This window comes from Phyllobates terribilis, unplaced genomic scaffold, assembly GCF_046119375.1.
Source record: "Phyllobates terribilis strain yellow unplaced genomic scaffold, ASM4611937v1 Scaffold_4__5_contigs__length_816908805, whole genome shotgun sequence".
NCBI lineage: Eukaryota > Metazoa > Chordata > Amphibia > Anura > Dendrobatidae > Phyllobates > Phyllobates terribilis.
The window spans coordinates 707996349-708016986 of NW_027362764.1; the positions used below are offsets into that span (position 1 = coordinate 707996349).

General features: G+C 41.6%; 1 protein-coding gene across 1 annotated transcript in view; it reads right to left on the reverse strand.

Moving 5' to 3' along the window:
- The window catches only part of CPQ (carboxypeptidase Q), a 727454-nt gene extending 708206 nt beyond the window's left edge, over positions 1-19248 (reverse strand). The window contains exon 1 of the mRNA XM_073679639.1: positions 19099-19248. The gene's annotated coding sequence lies outside the window, so the exon portion shown is untranslated. The remainder of the gene's footprint in view (positions 1-19098) is intronic.
- Positions 19249-20638: the final 1390 nt, after the last annotated feature.

Below are 20638 nucleotides of genomic sequence, written 5' to 3' on the forward strand. Positions count from 1 at the left end.
GAGGAGACTCTCATCCAGACCTGGGTACCATTGTACCTGTAAAAAAAGAATAAAATAACAAATAAAGTTTATACTCACCTGTCCGGCGTCTTCTCTCTGAATGCCAGCAGCGCTGAAGGACCTGCGGTGACGTCACAGTCATGTGACCGCAGGCCCTTCACCGCTCTGTCTCGCGATATGCCGGCAGCCGGGAACCAGACAGGAACGAGCGCTGCTGCACACACCGGGGCCTCGGGGGTGAGTATAGCTTTATTTGTTTTCATTTTTACGGTTCACACTGTATAAATCCATGCCGTTTGCATGGATTTATACAGTGTGACCTAGTTGTCAAGCACTTTCCAAGTGATGCTATCGCCTGGAAAGCGCTTGTCAATCTGCATGCGGAAACGCATGTGAACCCGCATGTGGATCCGCATGTATTCTGCAGGAAAAACGCATGCACAATCTGCATGCGTTTCTTTCTGCCAGGGAGATGCAGAAATGCTGCAGAAATTTTCTGCTTCATTTCTGCATCGTGGGCACATAGCCTAAAAAAGTAATAAAAAATGAAAAAAAAAATAAAAAACAATTTTAAAAATATAAAAAAAAAATAAAAAAAAATCCACCAAAAATAAAAATATAATGTACCCATCAATATTATTATGAAAAAATAAAAAACAACAACAATAAAAGTACACATATTTTGTATCGCCGCAAAAAAAACACAAAAAAAAACAATGCTTTATCATCATACCGCCAAACAAAAAATGGAATAACACGCGATCAAAAAGACGAATATAAATAAAAATGGTACCGCTGAAAACGTCATCTCGTCCCGCAAAAAACAAGCCGTCATACAGGTCCATCAGCCGAAAAATAAAAAAGTCATAGCTCTCAGAATAAAGCGATGCAAAAAAATATTTTTTCCTATAAAATAATTTTTATTGTGTAAAAGCGCCAAAACATAGAAAAACGATATAAATGTGGTACCGCTGTAAACGTACTGACCTGAAGAATAAAGCTATCTTATCAATTTTACCACACACGGAACGGCATAAAAAAAATAAAAAAAAAAAAATTCCTGAATTGTTGGTTTTTGTTTATTCTGCCTCCCAAAAATCGGAATAGAAAGCGATCAAAAAATGTAACGTTTCCAAAAATGACACCAATAAAAACGTCAACTCATCCCGCAAAAAACAAGCCATCACATGACTCTGTCGGCCAAAATATGGAAAAATTATACCTCTCAAAATATTGCGATACAAAAACTAGATTTTACAAAAAAATGCGGCTTTTAGTGTATCGATGTAATCGCACCGACCCGAAGAATAAAGTCGTTTAATCACTTATATCGCACAAGGAAAGGTGTAAAAAATAAACTCTAGGGTTAGGGTTGTGCTAGGGTTGGGGTTAGGGTTGGGGATGGGGTTAGGGTTGGGGTTAGGGTTGGGCTAAGGTTGGGCTAGGGTTGGGCTAGGGTTGGGCTAGGGTTAGCGTTGGGCTAGGGTTAGCGTTGGGCTAGGGTTGGGGGTTGGGGTTAGGGTTGGGCTAGGGTTAGGGGTTGGGGTTAGGGTTGGGCTAGGTTTAGGGTTGGGCTAGGTTTAGGGTTGGGCTAGGTTTAGGGTTGGAGTTAGGGTTGGGCTAGGGTTAGGGTTGGGGTTGAAATTTTTTTCAAAAGTAAAAAATAAAAAAAAGATGACGATATGGCGACTAGTGTTGAGCGCAAGTGCTCGCTACTTGAGTTTGCATCGGGTGCTTGGGTATGCACTGAGTATCGCGGGTGCTCAAGTGACATGCTCGAGTCTCCGCCCCAAATGCTTCGCGGCCAAAAAAAACTTGCGGGGATTACATGCCATGCACGAGCGATCCCCGCACATTGTTTTTGGGGTGTCTAATAACCGTGAAACATGTGAGTGGGGACTCGAGCATGTCATTCGAGCACGCACGATACATGGTGCATACCTGAGTACCCGATGCAAACTCAAGTAGAAAGCACTTGCGCTCAAGACTAATGACAACTTATTCAATATGATGCCCTAATGTTATCAAATTCTGTGTCGTACCTCTGGGTTCAAAATGTTCACTTTACCCCTTGATAAAATCCTTGAGGGGTGTAGTTTGCAAAATGGGGTCACTTGTGGCGGGTTTCCACTATCTAGGCACATCAGGGGCTCCCCAAACGCGACATGGCGTCTGCTCTCAATTCCAGCCAAGTTTGCGTTCAAAAAGTCACACAGTTCTCCTTCCCTTCTGAACTCTGCCATGCGCCTAAACACTGTATTTTCCCCACATATGGGGTATTGCTGTACTCAGAAGAAATTGCACAACAGTTTTTGGGGTCCATTTTCTCCTCTTACCCTTGTGAAAATAAAAAAAATTGGGGCGAAGTCATCATTTTTGTGGAAAAAGTTTGATTTTTTTATTTTCACGGATCCATGCTATAAACTTTTGTAAAGCACTTGGGAATTCAGGGTGCTCACCACACATCTAGATAAGTTACCTGAGGGGTCTAGTTTCCAAAATGGTGTCACTTGTGAGGGTTTTCCACTATTTAGGCACATCATGGACTCTCAAAACGCAACATGGCATCCGCTAATTATTCAAGCAAATTTTACAATCAAAAAGTCATATGTCGCTCCTTCCCTTCCGAGCCCTGCCGTGCGCCCAAACAGTGGTTTTCCCCCACATACAGTACAGACCAAAAGTTTGGACACACCTTCTCATTAAAAGAAATTTCTGTATTTTCATGACTATGAAAATTGTACATTCACACTGAAGGCATCAAAACTATGAATTAACACATGTGGAATTATATACTTAACAAAAAAGTGTGAAACAACTGAAAATATGTCTTATATTCTAGGTTCTTCAAAGTAGCCACCTTTAGCTTTGATCACTGCTTTGCACACTCTTGGCATTCTCTTGATGAGTTCCAAGAGGTAGTCACCAGAAATGGTTTTCACTTCACAGGTGTGCCCTGTCAGGTTTAATAAGTGGGATTTCTTGCCTTATAAATGGGGTTGGGACCATCAGTTGTGTTGTGCAGAAGTCAGGTGGATACACAGCTGATAGTCCTACTGAATAGACTGTTAGAATTTGTATTATGGCAAGAAAAAAGCAGCTAAGTAAAGAAAAACGAGTGGCCATCATTACTTTAAGAAATGAAGGTCAGTCAGTGCGAAAAATTGGGAAAACTTTGAAAGTGTCCCCAAGTGCAGTTGCAAAAACCATCAAGTGCTACAAAGAAACTGGCTCACATGAGGACCGCCCCAGGAAAGGAAGACCAAGAGTCACCTCTGCTTCTGAGGATAAGTTTATCCGAGTCACCAGCCTCAGAAATCGCAGGTTAACAGCAGCTCAGATTAGAGACCAGGTCAATGCCACACAGAGTTCTAGCAGCAGACACATCTCTACAACAACTGTTAAGAGGAGACTTTGTGCAGCAGGCCTTCATGGTAAAATAGCTCCTAGGAAACCACTGCTTAGGACAGGCAACAAGCAGAAGAGACTTGTTTGGGCTAAAGAACACAAGGAATGGACATTAGACCATTGGAAATCTGTGCTTTGGTCTGATGAGTCCAAATTTGAGATCTTTGGTTTCAACCACCGTGTCTTTGTGCGACGCAGAAAAGGTGAACGGTTGGACTCTACATGCCTGCTTCCCACCGTGAAGCATGGAGGAGGAGGTGTGATGGTGTGGGGGTGCTTTGCTGGTGACACTGTTGGGGATTTATTCAAAATTGAAGGCATACTGAACCAGCATGTCTACCTAGTACCACAGCATCTTGCAGCGGCATGCTATTCCATCCGGTTTGCGTTTAGTTGGACAATCATTTATTTTTTAACAGGACAATGACCCCAAACACACCTCCAGGCTGTGTAAGGGCTATTTGACCAAGAAGGAGAGTGATGGGGTGCTACGCCAGATGACCTGGCCTCCACAGTCACCAGACCTGAACCCAATCGAGATGGTTTGGGGTGAGCTGGACCACAGAGTGAAGGCAAAAGGGCCAACAAGTGCTAAGCATCTCTGGGAACTCCTTCAAGATTGTTGGAAGACCATTTCCGGTGACTACCTCTTGAAGCTCATCAAGAGAATGCCAAGAGTGTGCAAAGTAGTCATCAAAGCAAAAGGTGGCTACTTTGAAGAACCTAGAATATAAGACATATTTTCAGTTGTTTCACACCTTTTTGTTAAGTATATAATTCATATTTTTGATGCCTTCAGTGTGAATGTACAATTTTCATAGTCATGAAAATACAGAAAAATCTTTAAATGAGAAGGTGTGTCCAAACTTTTGGTCTGTACGGTATGGGGTATCTGCGTGCTCAGGAGAAACTGCACAACAAACTGCAAGGTGCAATTTCTCCTGTTACCCTTATGAAAATGCAAAATTGGGGCTGAAAAACATTTTTGTGGGAAAAAATGTGAAAATGTGAGGGGTTTCTACTGTACAGTGTCCATTTTAGGACATGATCAGATATCAAAATCAAACATCAGGATGATGTCAGTTTGAGGCTAAATACCCTGACAAGTGATTCTGACAAGTGATTTTGACAAATGATTCTGACAAGTGATTTTGACGAGTGATTCTGACAAGTGATTTTGATGAGTGATTCTGACAAGTGATTTTGATGAGCGATTCTGACAAGTGATTTTGACAAATGATTTTGAGTGATTTTCACAAGTGATTCCGACAAGTGACTTTTACAGCTATAATAATAATAATAATAATAAAAAAAATAATAATAACTGTTCGCTGATAGGACTTAAACCCCAAATTCTGTGTCTCAAAGCCAGTGAACTAACCACTAAGCTGTAAACTCAGTTGCTAAAACCTAGGAGTTCTATTTGCTTATATGATTTTCAGTGCAAACTTGTCTATAACTCATTGGGACTTATGCACAGACTGCAAGCAAGCCAAACTCAAATGATGTTTGATTTTGATGTGTGAGTCTGATGTGTGACCTTCTTCAAACATCAGAATCAGAATCACAATGACTTTTAGTCACACTGAGTATTTTCATGGTTGATGTCATAAGACAAGAAAAGCTGCTATCTACTATCACTTGACTGAATAACGCAATGGAAAGGCATCAGCCTCTGAAACTACAGTGTTAGAGTTCAAGTCCCGATAGGAATAAGAATTTTTTTTTTTAATTATGCCTATTTAGCACACAAACTACAGGGGTGTTTTACTTTTAATATCTGACACTCTGATTGTCATCCTGATGTGTTAAGAGTTTCAGACATGCTGTCTATTTGCATGGTAAATAACATAGCCAAAGTAAATTAGGAGTTTGCAGCCAGTACTTGGGTGGATGGAAATAAAAATTTACAATAAATTCATTTCATCATTAGACCCCTTTAAGAAATTATGCAAATAAAAAGTCACTTGGAAATAGATATGTAGTAAATTAGTGCCCCCCCAATTCCACATTCCAAAAATTCCTGTGAAGCACCTGAAGGGTTAATAAACTTCTTGAATGTGGTTTTGAGCACCTTGAGGGGGGTGCAGTTTTTATAAAGGTGTTACTTTTGGGTATTTTCTGTCATAAAGACCTCTCAAAGTGACTTCAAATGTGATGTGGTCCCTAAAAAAATGGTTTTGTAAATTTTGTTGGAAAAATGAAAAATCGCTGGTCAACTTTTAACCGTTATAGCTCCCCAAAAAAATTGGTTCCAAAATTGTGTTGATGTAAAGTAGACATGTGGGAAATGTTATTTATTAACTATTTTGTGTGCCATATCTCTCTGATTTAAGGGAATAAAAATTCAAATTTTGAAAATTGCAAAATTTTCAAAATTTTTGCCAAATTTCCATTTTTGTCACAAATAAACACAAGTGATATCGAAGAAATTTTACCACAATCATGAAGTACAATATGTCACGAAAAAACAATCTTAGAATCAGGGAAATCCGTTGAAGCGTTCCAGAGTTCTTACCTCATAAAGTGACAGTGGTCAGAATTGTACAAATTGGCCTGGTCGTTAACGTGCAAACCACCTTGGGGGGTAAAGGGGTTAAAGCAAGTGCACAACTTCAAGGGCATTTTTTAGGGTTCAAAATAATTTTTACAACTGTGTTTTATTACAAATTTTGCATTATTTGATTTTTAAGGCTGTTTGTTTTACTGATCATTGCCGGCTGCAGAATGAGATTAAATAGAATCTGTCAGTAAGATCAATGATCCTCGCTGTCTGTATGGGGAAGTAGGTGATAGAAAGTTAAATAAAATGATACCTTGATATCTGAGATCCGATATTTTATCCCAGAAAAATCTGTTTTATTAATATGTAAATGAGTTGTTAAGATCTATAGGCCGGACATAGATCTCCCTGAGAATCTACCTCCAGAGCTTATTATAAATGAAAGGGGGAGCTACCAGTGAGACATGTAGATCAGGAGAGCAGGCTGTCAGTCATTACAAGTGTATTGAGAGAGGCCGAACACGTCTAGTCGGAATGAGGTCGGAAGTAGCAAACCACATAATTGTGGTCACATGACCGCCCGCTCTTGGGGTACCGGCACCAGAGAATCCTGATAGTGTGCACTGTGCACGCTCTGAGGATTCACAAGTCTGCAGACACATAGAATAACTGCAAAATTGAAGCCCAAGCATGGACAATCCCTTTAATAAAAGTAGAACCCCTTAATAAATTTTGTGCATGTTTCAGAGCTGCCGGGCACCAGAATCTGAAATCTACTCCAATATATTTACCCCAAAATGTATTACACTTTCTGGGGTAAATTAAATTCAATCCCTCCTGCTCAGTAACAAAAAGTAGAAGCACGAAAAGATGCAAACATATTTAACTTTTATGGTGTAAACTGATTGATGAAATCCCCACTAAATATGTTGGATCCTGTTTTCAAACAGTGACCCCTATTCATGATATCCTTGGTTTATGGCCCAGTTACGGAGACACCTTCAATCTATGGGAATAAAGCATTAGACTAATGTCAGGTATAACCACTGATATCAACAAGTTCAGCCGACACTCTAATGTGTATGGGGCACCGGCCGACTGTAGGGGAAGATCTCAGTAGGGCATATCCAATTTCAGACTGCTGATCATATTGTTCTCTCGGAGATAAACCACCGACAAAGAGGATGGCCTTCTCAAACAGTGTACAAGGAAGCTCGGACAAATGAACGCTCCTGTGTATGGAAGAGTTGGCCAAGATGGCTATCGGCCAAAGCATCATTCGGCTGACAACCATCTAATTTGTATGGCCTCGAACAAACAGAAAAATATTCACAATTACTCTCAGCCACGAAGTGAAAAATTTCAACTTTGAATTTCCAGCTTTGGATAAGGGTTGCACTTTATCTCTGAAATAAGGACAGTGGTAAAAGAAAATATCAACCCTTCACTTAGGATCAATATCACACGGATATCTAAAGCTTCATATTAGAACATTTTCAAGGTCACTGTGACCACAAAGCTCCGAGCTACTGCCTGTCATTATGTCAGTGCTCCGGGAGCACACATGTCTGACATGGACAGATCACTGCAGGTTTAAAGGGACACGATCAGGTTCAGAACGTCTTAATATTGCCATCAATTCTAGAGGCCAATTTTGCAAAAATTGCAAGAAGCACCCAGATCTCTTACAACCATCACTGGACATTTTGAAGCCTATGGGCACCCAGACACTGAACTTTTTTGTTCCCTCCAATCTGAATGTCTGTTTATTTCAATGTGGCCACACAAATAGTTTTCATCTGAGTAATATTCAAAAGGGTTGTCCTGATAAAACAATTTACTTGTTGATTGGTGGGGGTCCCACGATCGGCAGAACAGGTAATTTTCATCCGCGGTACAATGAAGCATCAGTGTGCACGCTCAACCGCCGCTCCAATCATTCCCTATTGTGCTGCGCTCAACTTTTTATAGCAGCACCATAGAGATTGAATGGAGGGGTGGTCGGGCATCTGATCTGCCGAGACATCTTGTAAAAGAGATAAAAGTTCCCTGTTCTACAGATTAGTGTGGGTCCTAGCGGTGGGACACCCAGCGATCAGTAATTTATCCTGTGGATAGGCTTATTTTAGCCGAACAATTCCTTTAAGGGGGCAGTCTAACTGTCCACAACATCTACTGTATGGTGAAATCTAGGATAGTGCATGCTGGATTTTAATATGACTGATCCTTTATACTCTTAACAGCCTCTTATAAACTCTCTCTTTGGAAGTAAATATAGATGTGTGGAAGCTTAAAGGGAATCTGTCACCCCCAAAAAATGCTATTAACCTGTAGATATGGGGTTAATCTGCAGGTTAATAGTGTTAATAACCTGTCCGGCGCCTGCACTTAGCCGAATGCTGAACTTTACCCCCCTTCTCCCCCTCTCCCCGGCAGCGTTCAGGTTTCAGTCAAGGGGGCGGCGCCGGCGCGAGTTCAGTCACCACTCTGAGTGTAGAGAACAGCGGCTGTAACTGCACCGCCGGCACTGACTGACAGCCGACCCAAATACAGAGTCAGTGTCAGTCAGTGCGGAGGGGTGTAGTTACAGCCTCTATGTATACTCTGTATACTCAGAGCAGTGACTAAACCAGCGCCAGCGCCGCCCCCATGACTAAAACCCGGGGGGAATAAATTTCAATTTCTTACTGCTGTGTTTGGCTAAGTGCAGGCGCCGGGCAGGTTGGTAATGCTATAAATCAACAGATTAACCCCTAACTTATCTGCAGGTTAACAGCGTTTTTTCTGGTGACATTTTCCCCTAAAGAGGACCTGTCATATCAAAAGTGGACAGTTTTTGCTCTTATCTAATTCCCCCCTTCTCCCGAGTAGTCTGCTTTTAGGGGGGGGGGGCTCAAATCCCCCATGCAGTTCTAGAAATGTGGACCTTATATTTAGTTTTAATTTTTATGTTTTATGTTAAATGGGGCTGGGGTGTTTAAAGGTTTAAAGTGGATCTCTCACCAAAATTCACAAACCAAAACTGCATTATTACATAGATCTCTTAGACCTGATGAGGTGGTGTACTTACTTTGAAAATCCATGTCAAAATGGCTGTATAATACCTTTTGAAAGTTCTCCTGCCTGATAACAAAGTGATAAATTTTATGAGTGTTATACAGCCATTCTGACAACAATTTCAGAAGTAAACACATCGGCCCCATAAGGTCTAAGAGATCTAACAATTTATATATGCAGTTTGTATTGTAAAGTCTAACCACAAATAATCTTTAAGGATTTAATCCCATGTCTAGCTTTAGGAAAAATTGCAAAGTGTTTCAAAAGGAAGCAACTGCATATTTTATTTTTTATTAAAAATACTCTTCGTTCTAAAGATTTTTAATCTTATTGTTTATGGCTCTTTGTCTAAATTAACGTCAGCCTCTACGGTATAGCAAAAGTGGCCAAACACATGCAGTGCTTACAAACTTTTTCTAATTGAGCTTGTATTCAATACTCTGAAGAAGTTTAGTGGATTGCTAGAGTGCAGCGTGTTATCCTGATCCTGGGCAGTGCACTGCTGCTGAACTCCTCCAATGCAGCAGAGGCATAACTGTTTTGTATACCAGTATCAGAGAGTGCACGATTCGGACCAGCATGGCAAACATGCTGTGAAGGCCCGGGGTCTTCCGTGGGGAGAACATCACTCAGACAACAAGGGGTGAGGGTAAAACAGTGTGGCAATATTTTATTGAACCACAAAACCTTTTTTTTTAAAGTCTCCCTGCTACAGAGGCCTTGTTCCTTAAATAGTTCACATTTTCTTTCAAGCACACATCCACAGGTCAAGGATTAGGGATGATATTTTTCCACAGGGCTCAGGTCTCATTGTTTGTGCATTTAATCAATTTACTTAGTTGGTATAGCAGGGGGGACTCTTTAAATAAACAACTAGCTGGCTTTGGTACAATAAGTAATTAACATAGTAATATACATTGCTCTCAAACACTGAGTCACTGTCCTTCTTGACCAGCTAAAGAAACACATACATTCTCAAGTCAACACAAAGATAATAGTGTATTTCTCTTGGATTAACAAATCTAAACGTCATGCTGATTAAGATTAGAAGCTGTTTCGTCACACATGCCACTGGTCGAAATTATCAAACAGAAGCACACTGACCCTAATAAGCAGGTAGCCGATGCTCCTGCAGAAGAAGATGGGAAAAAGACCTTAAAAGTAATTTCACACTTATTTAGGGAAAATGTTTTCCTGGCTATTTATACTTTTTTGTTTTATTAGGTACGGCATTTTGTCCATCCATGTTCCTATAAGCTTCTCTAAAGGATAAAGAAAAAAAAAAACCCTGAAACATTCATGTGAAAACCTGCATGAAATTCTTGGGGTCAGTGTTTCTATTACTAAAACCTTTATAGCCAGAATAGTGCAGAAGCATTATCCTTTAACGCTATGTTCCCACGATGAGTATTTGGCGAGTTTTTTATTTAGATTTTCTGCCCCATTTCTGCAACTATTAGGTAAATTAGGTTATTTGTTTTTTTTTCTTGCATTTGTGAGCGCGCTTTTATTTTTACATGTGTTTTTATTTTATTTTTACTGCTCCACTTTGTCTTTTCTTTTTTGCTATGTGATGTTTAAAATAAAGCGGTTTTTTTGCTGTGTTACCATCGAGGAAATGCACTAATAACGCATGAGCATTTTTTACTTGTGGATTTTAAGCATCTAATTCGAGTCTATGGGTAAAATCCGCAACAGAAATTGACATGTTGCGGATTTCATACACACACTGCAGGTCAGATTACGCAGCATAAGGAAAAAAGCACAGTGGGCATGAGATTTCTGTAAATCCCATCTTCTTTGTTAGAACTGTCTTTTGTGCACCGAAAATACACAAAAAAATGACAATTATTGTGGAAACTTAACCTAAAGGCTCAATCAGATGTCCGTTTTCTTTCACATATGTGAAAAAATGTACATATTTTCATCAGTACAAGTAGGTGTGCAGTGGTAATGTAGGAGACAGGCGCACACACAAAACACATAAAAAATATCTAACAAATTAAGACATAAAGAAGACATGAACAAAGGCAAGCTACAAGGGACAACTGTATAGTTATAGTAACTGGACACATAGTCGCATATGAAGAGAGTATCTGTTGTAATAACCCACAAGGTAAGTAAGATGGTGAAAATGCATAACAAAAAGATACACAGGCATATATATGCAGACAACCACTCCCTGCTAACCGGCACAGCAGAATGGACACAATCCCACAACAGCCTAGTACCAGACACAGCAGTGTCCTGCGTTGCCTGGCAACCGGTGAACACAGCGTCCCATGTTCCCTGGGCAGTGAAATTTGTGGGATACGGCGTCCCGCGTCCCCACACATCCTACTACTCCTGAATGCCACACTCCATAAGATTGGGACAGTTTCCCTGCGCGTGTGGTAGCTATGCCTCCAGGGTGAACAGACCCCTTCCTGATAACCGGGCAAGGCTGACAGTGTACCCTTTCAGGGCCAGTAGGACAACGGCGGTGCTTGTGACCAGAGTAGCGGAGCACCAAACCTGATCCATTCCCAGGTGGGAGCAAAACCACAATTCCTAACAAGAATACAGTCATGGCTGAAAGTGTTGGCACCCTTGAAATTGTTCCAGAAAATTTAGTATTTCTCTGAGAAAATTATTGCAAGTACACACGTTTTGTTATATACATGTTTATTTCCTTTGTGTGTATTGGAACAACAACAAAAAAAGAGAAAAAAAGGGCAAATTGGACATAATTTCACACAACCCCAAAAATGGGCCGGACAAAATTGTTGGCACCCTCAACTTAATATTTGGTTGCACACTCTTTGGAATAAACAGCTGCAATCAGTCGCTTCCTATAACCAGCAACAAGTTTCTTACACCTCTCAATTGAAATTTTGGATGACTTTTCTTTTGCAAACTTCTCCAAACTTGCAAACTGTGAAAGAAATATCAGCATGCACAATTCTCTTCTGTATTTAGGCTGAAATTCGCCTTTTTAAGGCTATGGGTGCAAAAAAAAAAAAAGATCTCATATGAATCATTTGTAAAGCATCTGATTTTAACAGACACATTGCAGCTCTTAGCATAGGAAACGGTATATGGTCTTGTAAATTTTATTAGCTGCTAAAAACGGACGTCGTACAGATGACATTACAAGTGAAAAATCATCCGTTTTTTTTCTGGATGAAAATCTAATGGATCATGTGAACTTAGCCTATAGGTGCTTTTAAACCATAACTTGGATTAAAAACGGACGTCTCCGTGATTTTCTTGCAGACACACGGTCCACCAAAAAAAAACTCGGACATGTGAGCAAGACCATAGATTACACTGTGTGAATGATTTATTCATTAAATGCATGGAGAGAAGTACTGAATGTGAAAAAGGACGTATCAATGAAGCCTTGAAGGGGTGTTCCTATCTCCAAAATCCCATCTCAATATGTAGTAGGTGTAATATTAATAATTATATAAGCAAATACCTCCAATTAGAAATGTAGTATGGTTCTTCTGATTCGCTATGTTGCTTACCCCATGTGCAGGGCATTGCAGTAGCTTAGCTATCTATGGTTACGAGCACTTATATAGTGACAGTTAGTTAGTTGTTAGTGGTTGTAACTATGGATACCTAAGCTACTGCAATGTCCTGTACATAGGGTAAGTGACATAGTGAATCAGAAGAACTACACTACATTTCTAATTGGAGGTATTTGCTAATATTATTATTGCACCTACTACATAGTGGGATAGGATCTTGGTGATAGGAATACCCCTTTAAGCAAAAAACTTGGGAAACTTTCCAGCCTTGTACTTTTGTGCTGTTTCAACATATCAGTTTCCTAAAATGTCAGCCTATATTCCATTTTGGGTTTGAATATATTTTCTATGTAGATTTTCAAGCTCCAGTAAAAATGCAGATGGGATCTTAAACCAAATGATTAAATTGACAATAGACTAAGAGGAGCTGTGAGGACGGCGCGGAATCTCATCTGCCAAATTGTTCTTGAAATTTTTGTCTGAATGTATTTTTTTCATGAATAGACGATTATGATTATTGCACCAGCTGATTGTAATAAGCCCTCATTAGCTGCAAAGCACAACTTCTCTCACATGAAAATAGCAGCATTCAGACTCTCATTAGAGAGAATCCTGGAAAAAGGGGCTCAGGGAAATGAGAGCAATGTGATGTTTGCACATAACAGACCCTGTGATCATCAGTCATGAGCTCCTAATGTTACAGTCTGGTGTAGATGCAGTCACAGAACCCGTCACATCGTCAATGTAGCCGCAACCGTCACTGGATGCCGGGACTTTTGTAACAAGATAATTGAAAAATACAAGATTAATGTTGTTCAATACTTAGACATTGATGACCTAGTCTTAGGGTTCGTGCACACAACCAATTTTTTCGGACAAGTGCTATCCGGTGGTTTTCAAGGATAGCACACGTACCTATGATGTCCTGTGGAGCTGTGCACATATCCAACCCTTTTCCTCGGACCAAGTGAGAGTGTTGGATCAAAACTGGCAATGCAAGACTATAGGTCCGTGAAAAAAATCAGACCGCACTCAGATGAGATCTGAGTATGGCCCGAGTTTCATGGACTGACTGAATTGAGAAGGTGGAGAAACTTTTTATTTTTCTCTCCACGTCCGAGAAAAACTGATGACACTGATCAAAGTCCGTTCAAAGTCCGTTCAGGCTATGTGCCCACGATGCAGAAATGCTCAGGATTTTTTCCTGAGAGTTTCTGCATCTCCCTGGAAGAAAAAAACGCATGCGGATTGTACATGCAGATTGTACATGCGGATTGTACATGCGTTTTCCTGCCAGGGACATGCGGATGTGGAACGTTCTTCACATGCATTTCCGCATGCGGGTTGACAAGCGCTTCCCAAGCGATTTTAGCATCACTTGGAAAGTGCTTGACAACTTGGTCACACTATATAAATCCATGCAACTGGCATGGATTTATATACTGTGACCCGAGAGAATGTAAAAAAATAAATGTATACTTACCTTCCGATGGCCCCGGAGTCTTTATTTCCTCCGTCCTGGCTGCCGGCAGCGGTAGAGTGAAGGACCTGCCGACCCGTCACATGACTATGACGTCAGCGCACATCCTTCATTCCATCGCGAACTGCTGCCAAGCAAGGAAGAGCGCACCGCGGGCCGCCAGAAGGTAAGTATATATTTATTTTTTATTTTATTCTTTTTTTTTACAGTTTTCTATGGTACCCAGGTCCGGAGGAGAGTCTCTTCTTCTCTAGACCTGGGTACCATCCGCACATTAGAACGCATGGAATGAGCATCTACTTATGCAATGATGCGTAATCCATGCGATCTAATGCAAGTCAATGGCGGCGAAAACGCAGCACTTCTGCAAAATAATTGGTAGTGCTGCGTTTTTTTCCGCAATGATAATCCGCAGCGGAAATTTCCGCAGCATGTGCACAGAACATGCAGATTATCATTGGGGAACATGGCAGACCTACTACCATGCATTTTTTAAGCGTTTCTGCAGCGTTTTTGCCGCTGCGGAAACGCTTAAAAAACGCATCGTGGGCACACAGCCTCAAAGTCTGTTCAAAGTCCGATCAAACTCCGAACAAGAATAATTGGATCATTTTTCTAGGATGTGGAGACATCTGTCGTGTAAACCTACTCTTAGTGTATGCTGTCTACATCAGATCACTGGGGGTCCAGCAGGTATCACCTCCACGGATCAGCTGTTTTCAGCTCCCAGGTCGGCTGGATTTTTATAGTGTATAGAGCAAGCACCAAGGCTCCATTAACTTTATAGTGGCCATTTAATGGTAATGCAGGTCAGTTCCCATTCACTTCAATGTGAGCTCAGCAGCAGTACCTTTATACATCAGGCCGCTGTATAAGTTGCAAGGGGTGTCAGACCACCACCGTTCTGACATTGATGACCTACCCTAAACATAGCTCATCAATATCTAATTCCTGCCCAGCCCCTTCAAACCTAATAAATTAATTAAAATAATCTACATATTAAGCTTAACATGCTCGACCAGACACAACTGATATACACAAAACTCAGCTAAGATACAGCTAAGAACTGAGCCACAAAGAGGTCCATCAAAGAAAAACAATTAATTTTTATTGAAACAGATTAAAAACCAACAAATAAAAAAGCAGAATGCCGTGCTAGGGGACGCCTGACCCTACATGCAAATATAGACATGAATTTTTCTTACACAAATGAATATTAAGGTATCTCCCCTATTGGCACCAAATATAAACAAGAAATTAATATTGCTGTTGTATTTCTATACTCCCCACAAAAGGGTGCAATCTTAACTATGTATAAGGTAAGTATATGGCAATCCTAATATAGATAAATATAATACACCAAGAACATCACAAGAATTCCATATAAATAAATCTCTCAAATAGTAGGTGAAATATTAAGAGGAAAAGTATAACTAACCATTATATATGATACCCAACTATGCTAAAGTACATCATACGTAGCCACGGCTCTTATCCTGTGTCTGTCAAAATCATTATGTATCAAATGTGCCAGAGAATCAGATACCTGTAGACCCGGGAAATCCAAAAGATAAAAGGGACAATGCCAGGGTCCGAGTCCCGTCACCCCAAAGCGCGTTTTGCCACCAGCTTCTTCTTCTACATGCCCCCGGAAGAAGCTGGCGGCGAAACGCACATCGGGGTGAGTGGACTAGAAATGTAATATAGTTGTTCTGATTAGCTACATCAAAACAAAACAAACAAAACTTGTATGCACAGTCCCCTAGGCCTCATGTATTCATCTGTATATTACGACTGCTCACAGGTCTTCCAATAGGCACATAGGAGGCGGCCAGGTAGGGGTCAGGAGACCTGTGGCAAGTCTGTTATTGTACTACGAGATCTGTTATCGTACGACCGGGATCTGTTATCGTACGACCGGGGTCCGCTACTGTACAACCGGGGTCAGCTACCATACTACCGGGGTCTGCTATCGTACTACAGGGGTCTGCTACTGTACGACCGGGGTCTGCTATCGTACTACCAGGATCTGCTATCATACTACCGGGATCTGCTATCGTACTACAGGGGTCTGCTATCATACTACCGGGGGCTTCTATTGTACGACCGGGATCTGCTATCGTGCGACCGGAATCTGTTATCGTACGACCAGGATCTGCTATCGTACGACCGGGATCTGTTATCGTACGACCGGGATCTGTTATCGTACGACCGGGATCTGTTATCATACTATGTTTCATGGAAGTTTGAATGAGGCCTTAAAGGTTTGTACGCTCATATGATATTGATGTCTTAGGGCTCAGTCAGTATTTTCCATTTCAGCCACGGCCCCAGTATCAGTATCCGGTCAGTATTTTTTCTCAGGAGTGGGAGCCAAAACCAGATGAGGAACAATCAGAGGAAAAGTATAATAGAAACAAGTCACCAATTCTGCATTTACAGTGGGTGCGGAGAGTATTCAGACCCCTTTACATTTTTCACTCTTTGTTTCATTGCAGCCATTTGGTAAATTCTAAAAAGTTCATTTTTTTTCTCATTAAAGTACACTCTGCACCCCATCTTGACTGAAAAAAACAAAATGTAGAAATGTTTGCAAATTTATTAAAAAAGAAAAACTGAAATATCACATAGTCATAAGTATTCAGACCCTTTGCTCAGACACTCATATTTAAGTCACATGCTGTCCATTTCCTTGTGATCCTCCTTGAGATGGTTCTACTCCTTCATTGGAGTCCAGCTGTGTTTAATTAAACTGATAGGACTTGATTTGGAAAGGCACACACCTGTCTATATAAGACCTCACAGCTCAGAGTACATGTCAGACCAAATGAGAATCATGAGCTCAAAGGAACTGCCCAAGGAGCTCAGAGACAGAATTGTGGCAAGGCACAGATCTGGCCAAGGTTACAAAAGAATTTTTGCATTACTCAAGGTTCCTAAGAGCACAGTGGAATGGAAGAGGTTTGGGACCACCAGAAGTCTTCCTAGACCTGGCCGTCCAGCCAAACTGAGCAATCGTGGGAGAAGAGCCTTGGTGAGAGAGGTAAAGAAGAACCCCAAGATCATTGTGGCTGAGCTCCAGAGATGCAATAGGGAGATGGGAGAAAGTTCCACAAAGTCAACTATCACTGCAGCCCTCCATCAGTCAGGCCTTTATGTCAGAGTGGCCTGACGGAAGGCTCTCCTCAGTGCAAGACATATGAAAGCCCGTATAGAGTTTGCTCAAAAACACATGAAGGACTCCCAGACTATGAGAAATAAGATTTTCTGGTCTGATGAGACGAAGATAGAACTTTTTGGTGATAATTCTAAGCGGTATGTGTGGAGAAAACCAGGCACTGCTCATCACCTGCCCAATACAATCCCAACAGTGAAACATGGTGGTGGCAGCATCATGCTATGGGGAGTTTTTCAGCTGCAGGGACAGGACGACTGGTTGCAATTGAAGGAAACATGAATGCAGCCAAGTACAGAGATATCCTGGATGAAAACCTCTTCCAGAGTGCTCTGGACCTCAGACTTGGCCGAAGGTTCACCTTCCAACAAGACAATGACCCTAAGCACACAGCTAAAATAACAAAGGAGTGGCTTTAGAACAACTCTGTGACCAATCTTGACTGGTCCAGCCAGAACCCTGACCTAAACCCAGTTGAGCATCTCTGGAGAGACCTGAAAATGGCTGTCTACCAAGGTTCACCATCCAACCTGACAGAACTGGAGAGGATCTGCATGGAAGAATGGCAGAGGATCCCCAAATCCAGGTGTGAAAAACTTGTTGCATCATTCCCAAGAAGACTCATGGCTGTACTAGCTCAAAAGGGGCTTCTACTCAATACTGAGCAAAGGGTCTGAATACTTATGACCATGTGATATTTCAGTTTTTCTTTTTTAATACATTTGCAAAAAGTTCTAAATTTCTGTTTTTTTTCAGTCAAGATGGGGTGCAGAGTGTAGTTTAATGAGAAAAAAAATGAACTTTTTAGAATTTACCAAATGGCTGCAATGAAACAAAGAGTGAAAAATTTAAAGGGGTCTGAATACTTTCCGTACCCACTGTATCACCCACTCCTGGTTTTGGCTCCCACTGTTGAGAAAAAATACTGACCGAATACGGACCAAATAGTGATAGTGGGGCCGTGGCCTAACGGTTATTATTTTACTGGGGGGAAACATAGGAATTGAGAAGAGGTAGTAGCAAAAAAAACTCTTTTAAGTTATGGCTTAAAAAAAAGAGAAAAACAGCGGCAGTGTAGAATCCATAAAATGGCGGACGCCAACGTGATGACTGTATGGGTGCCATTGGGATCTGTCATCTTACAGCACCACAAATATGACGGAGTCTGCAATGTCAGCTCCAAAACTGATGTAAACACAAGTGTACAGGTACTGATGTGAAATACTGACCAAAAACATGCCTGTGTGAGAATGAGAACATGTTGTGGCTGAAAACAGTACAGTAGAGCACCCCGAACTGCACAGCAGATAAGGCTCTATTCACGCCCATGTTGGAGTCCTTGCTTGCAGCATCCATTGCAGATTTCTCCCAAAAGACAAAATGATTACAACCCTGATTGACCATTATTGTAGTCAATGGGGTCTCTCGGTCGTTGTTGGTGCCCGTTCATTTCGGAAGTCCATGATAATTTTGTTATTATCCTTCTAATTTACAGAAAAGGGTAATAATGACCTAAAATCTAGAAATCCCCCCCCCCAGATCCCCATTGATATTGGATATGATCATGTGCCGGACACCTGACCCCTGCAGCCAATCACTGGTACTGATGTACGGCATGTGACTGTTGGCAGCGGTCAGGTGACTGATGAACGTGATGTCATCACTCCCGTAGAAATGGCGGTGCCAGAGCATCAGGGATTGAAATGATAAGTAATGCTCATTTCTTTAGCTCTCCCTACTCTTGGTCAAACTAAAAAAAAAACTAGAAAATTCCATTAGGAAAACCCCCTTTTAGGCCAGATTCTGCAAATATAAGTGAAAGTAAATCAAATCTACGCCTTTAAGCCAACACTGTACGATACTGACAGACAACCACAAGTTCCAGAATGCCCTAAGCTTCCACAACACATATTTATACCTAGTAACCCACAGTCAGTACGTGCCCATCCCAAAAACTTACCAACTATCAAAGAACCATGCAAGTGTCCCTTTGCCACAAGAGGCCGCGCTGACTGTATCTTCCGTGTCTCCAGCACCGAGCCCTGCTGGTGCACAGTCATTGGATCCGTTTTGGACTCCATCATAATGGCCGTCAGCCAAGCTTTACGTCACACAACCGAGGACATTTCCTTGCTCTAGTTTTCTACTGGTTGTTTCCCTTTCATTTCACAACACGTTTCGATTACTTCCTGAAACAGAAGTCCTTAGTGCCCGACGGGGGGGAGGCTTTATCCAGGCCAGTGTTACCCCAATGACAGCAGGACGTGCGTGGTAACAGCGGCTCACACGTCACACACAGGAGACTGTTAGGTTTCTGACTGTGAGGGTAAGAGAAGGTAACGGATTTCTTGTTACATCCTGAATCTCTTTTCTGTAAACACCCCTATTATAAAGTGGTACGGTCCTGAGGGACACCGTTCAAAATACACATTGCTGACCGGTGTCAGTAAGCGAGGAAGAAAGGAAGGAGTAGCAGCGCCCTGGAGAAGCTCCTCACATCACATCGCACCACTACATGAGCTCCAGGAGCCATGTTACCAGTGCTGTGACAACATGGCCTCTGTCTCCCCCACTATTAATATTCAGCATCGTGTTATTCTGATCTTCTTCAAAAATGGCATCATATTGTATTCGCATACATAGTATCTTCAATAAAATGGCGCCGGATAGAGCGGTATGCGCACACGCTGACTCCGGCACCATTTTATTGAGGTATTGTAATATAAAAGTAAAGGGAACCTGTCTCCAGAAATAGTGCTAATAATATGCAGATATGGGGTTAATCTGCAGGTTAACAGCGTTATTATGCCGCTCGGCGCCTGCACGCAGCCAAATGCAGCGGGGAGAAAATTAACTTTATTTTCCCTGCTAGCATTTGGTTTCAGTCATGCAGTCGGGAGCGCCGCGGTTTCAATTGTCGTTCTAAGTATAAAGAGTGGCAGCTGTAACCGCCCCCAACCCTGACTGACAATCCCTCTGCACTGCAACTGGCTGTCTATCGGAGGCGGTTACAGCGGCCGCTCTGTATACTCAGAGCGATGACTGAACCCGCGGTGCCCCCATGACTGAAACCGAACGCTGACGGGAAGAATAAAGTTCATTTTCTCCCTGCTGCATTTGGCTGCGTGCAGGCGCCGGGCAGCATAACGCTGTTAACCTGCAGATTAACCTCATGTCTGCAGATTAACAGTGTTATTTCTGGTGACAGGTTCCCTTTAACATAGCACAAAAATGTACCAATAAAAATGCTCGCCCCCGGGTGTAGAACGGGTTCAATAGCTACAGTGCTGGCCAAAAGTATTGGCACCCCTGCAATTCTGTCAGCTAATACTCAGTTTTTTCCTGAAAATGATTGCAATCACAAATTCTTTGGTCTTATTATCTTCATTTAATTTGCTTGCAAGGAAAAAACACAAAAGAGAATGAAGCAAAAATCAAATCATTGATCATTTCACACAAAACTCCAGAAAAGGGCCGGACAAAAGTATTGGCACCCTCAG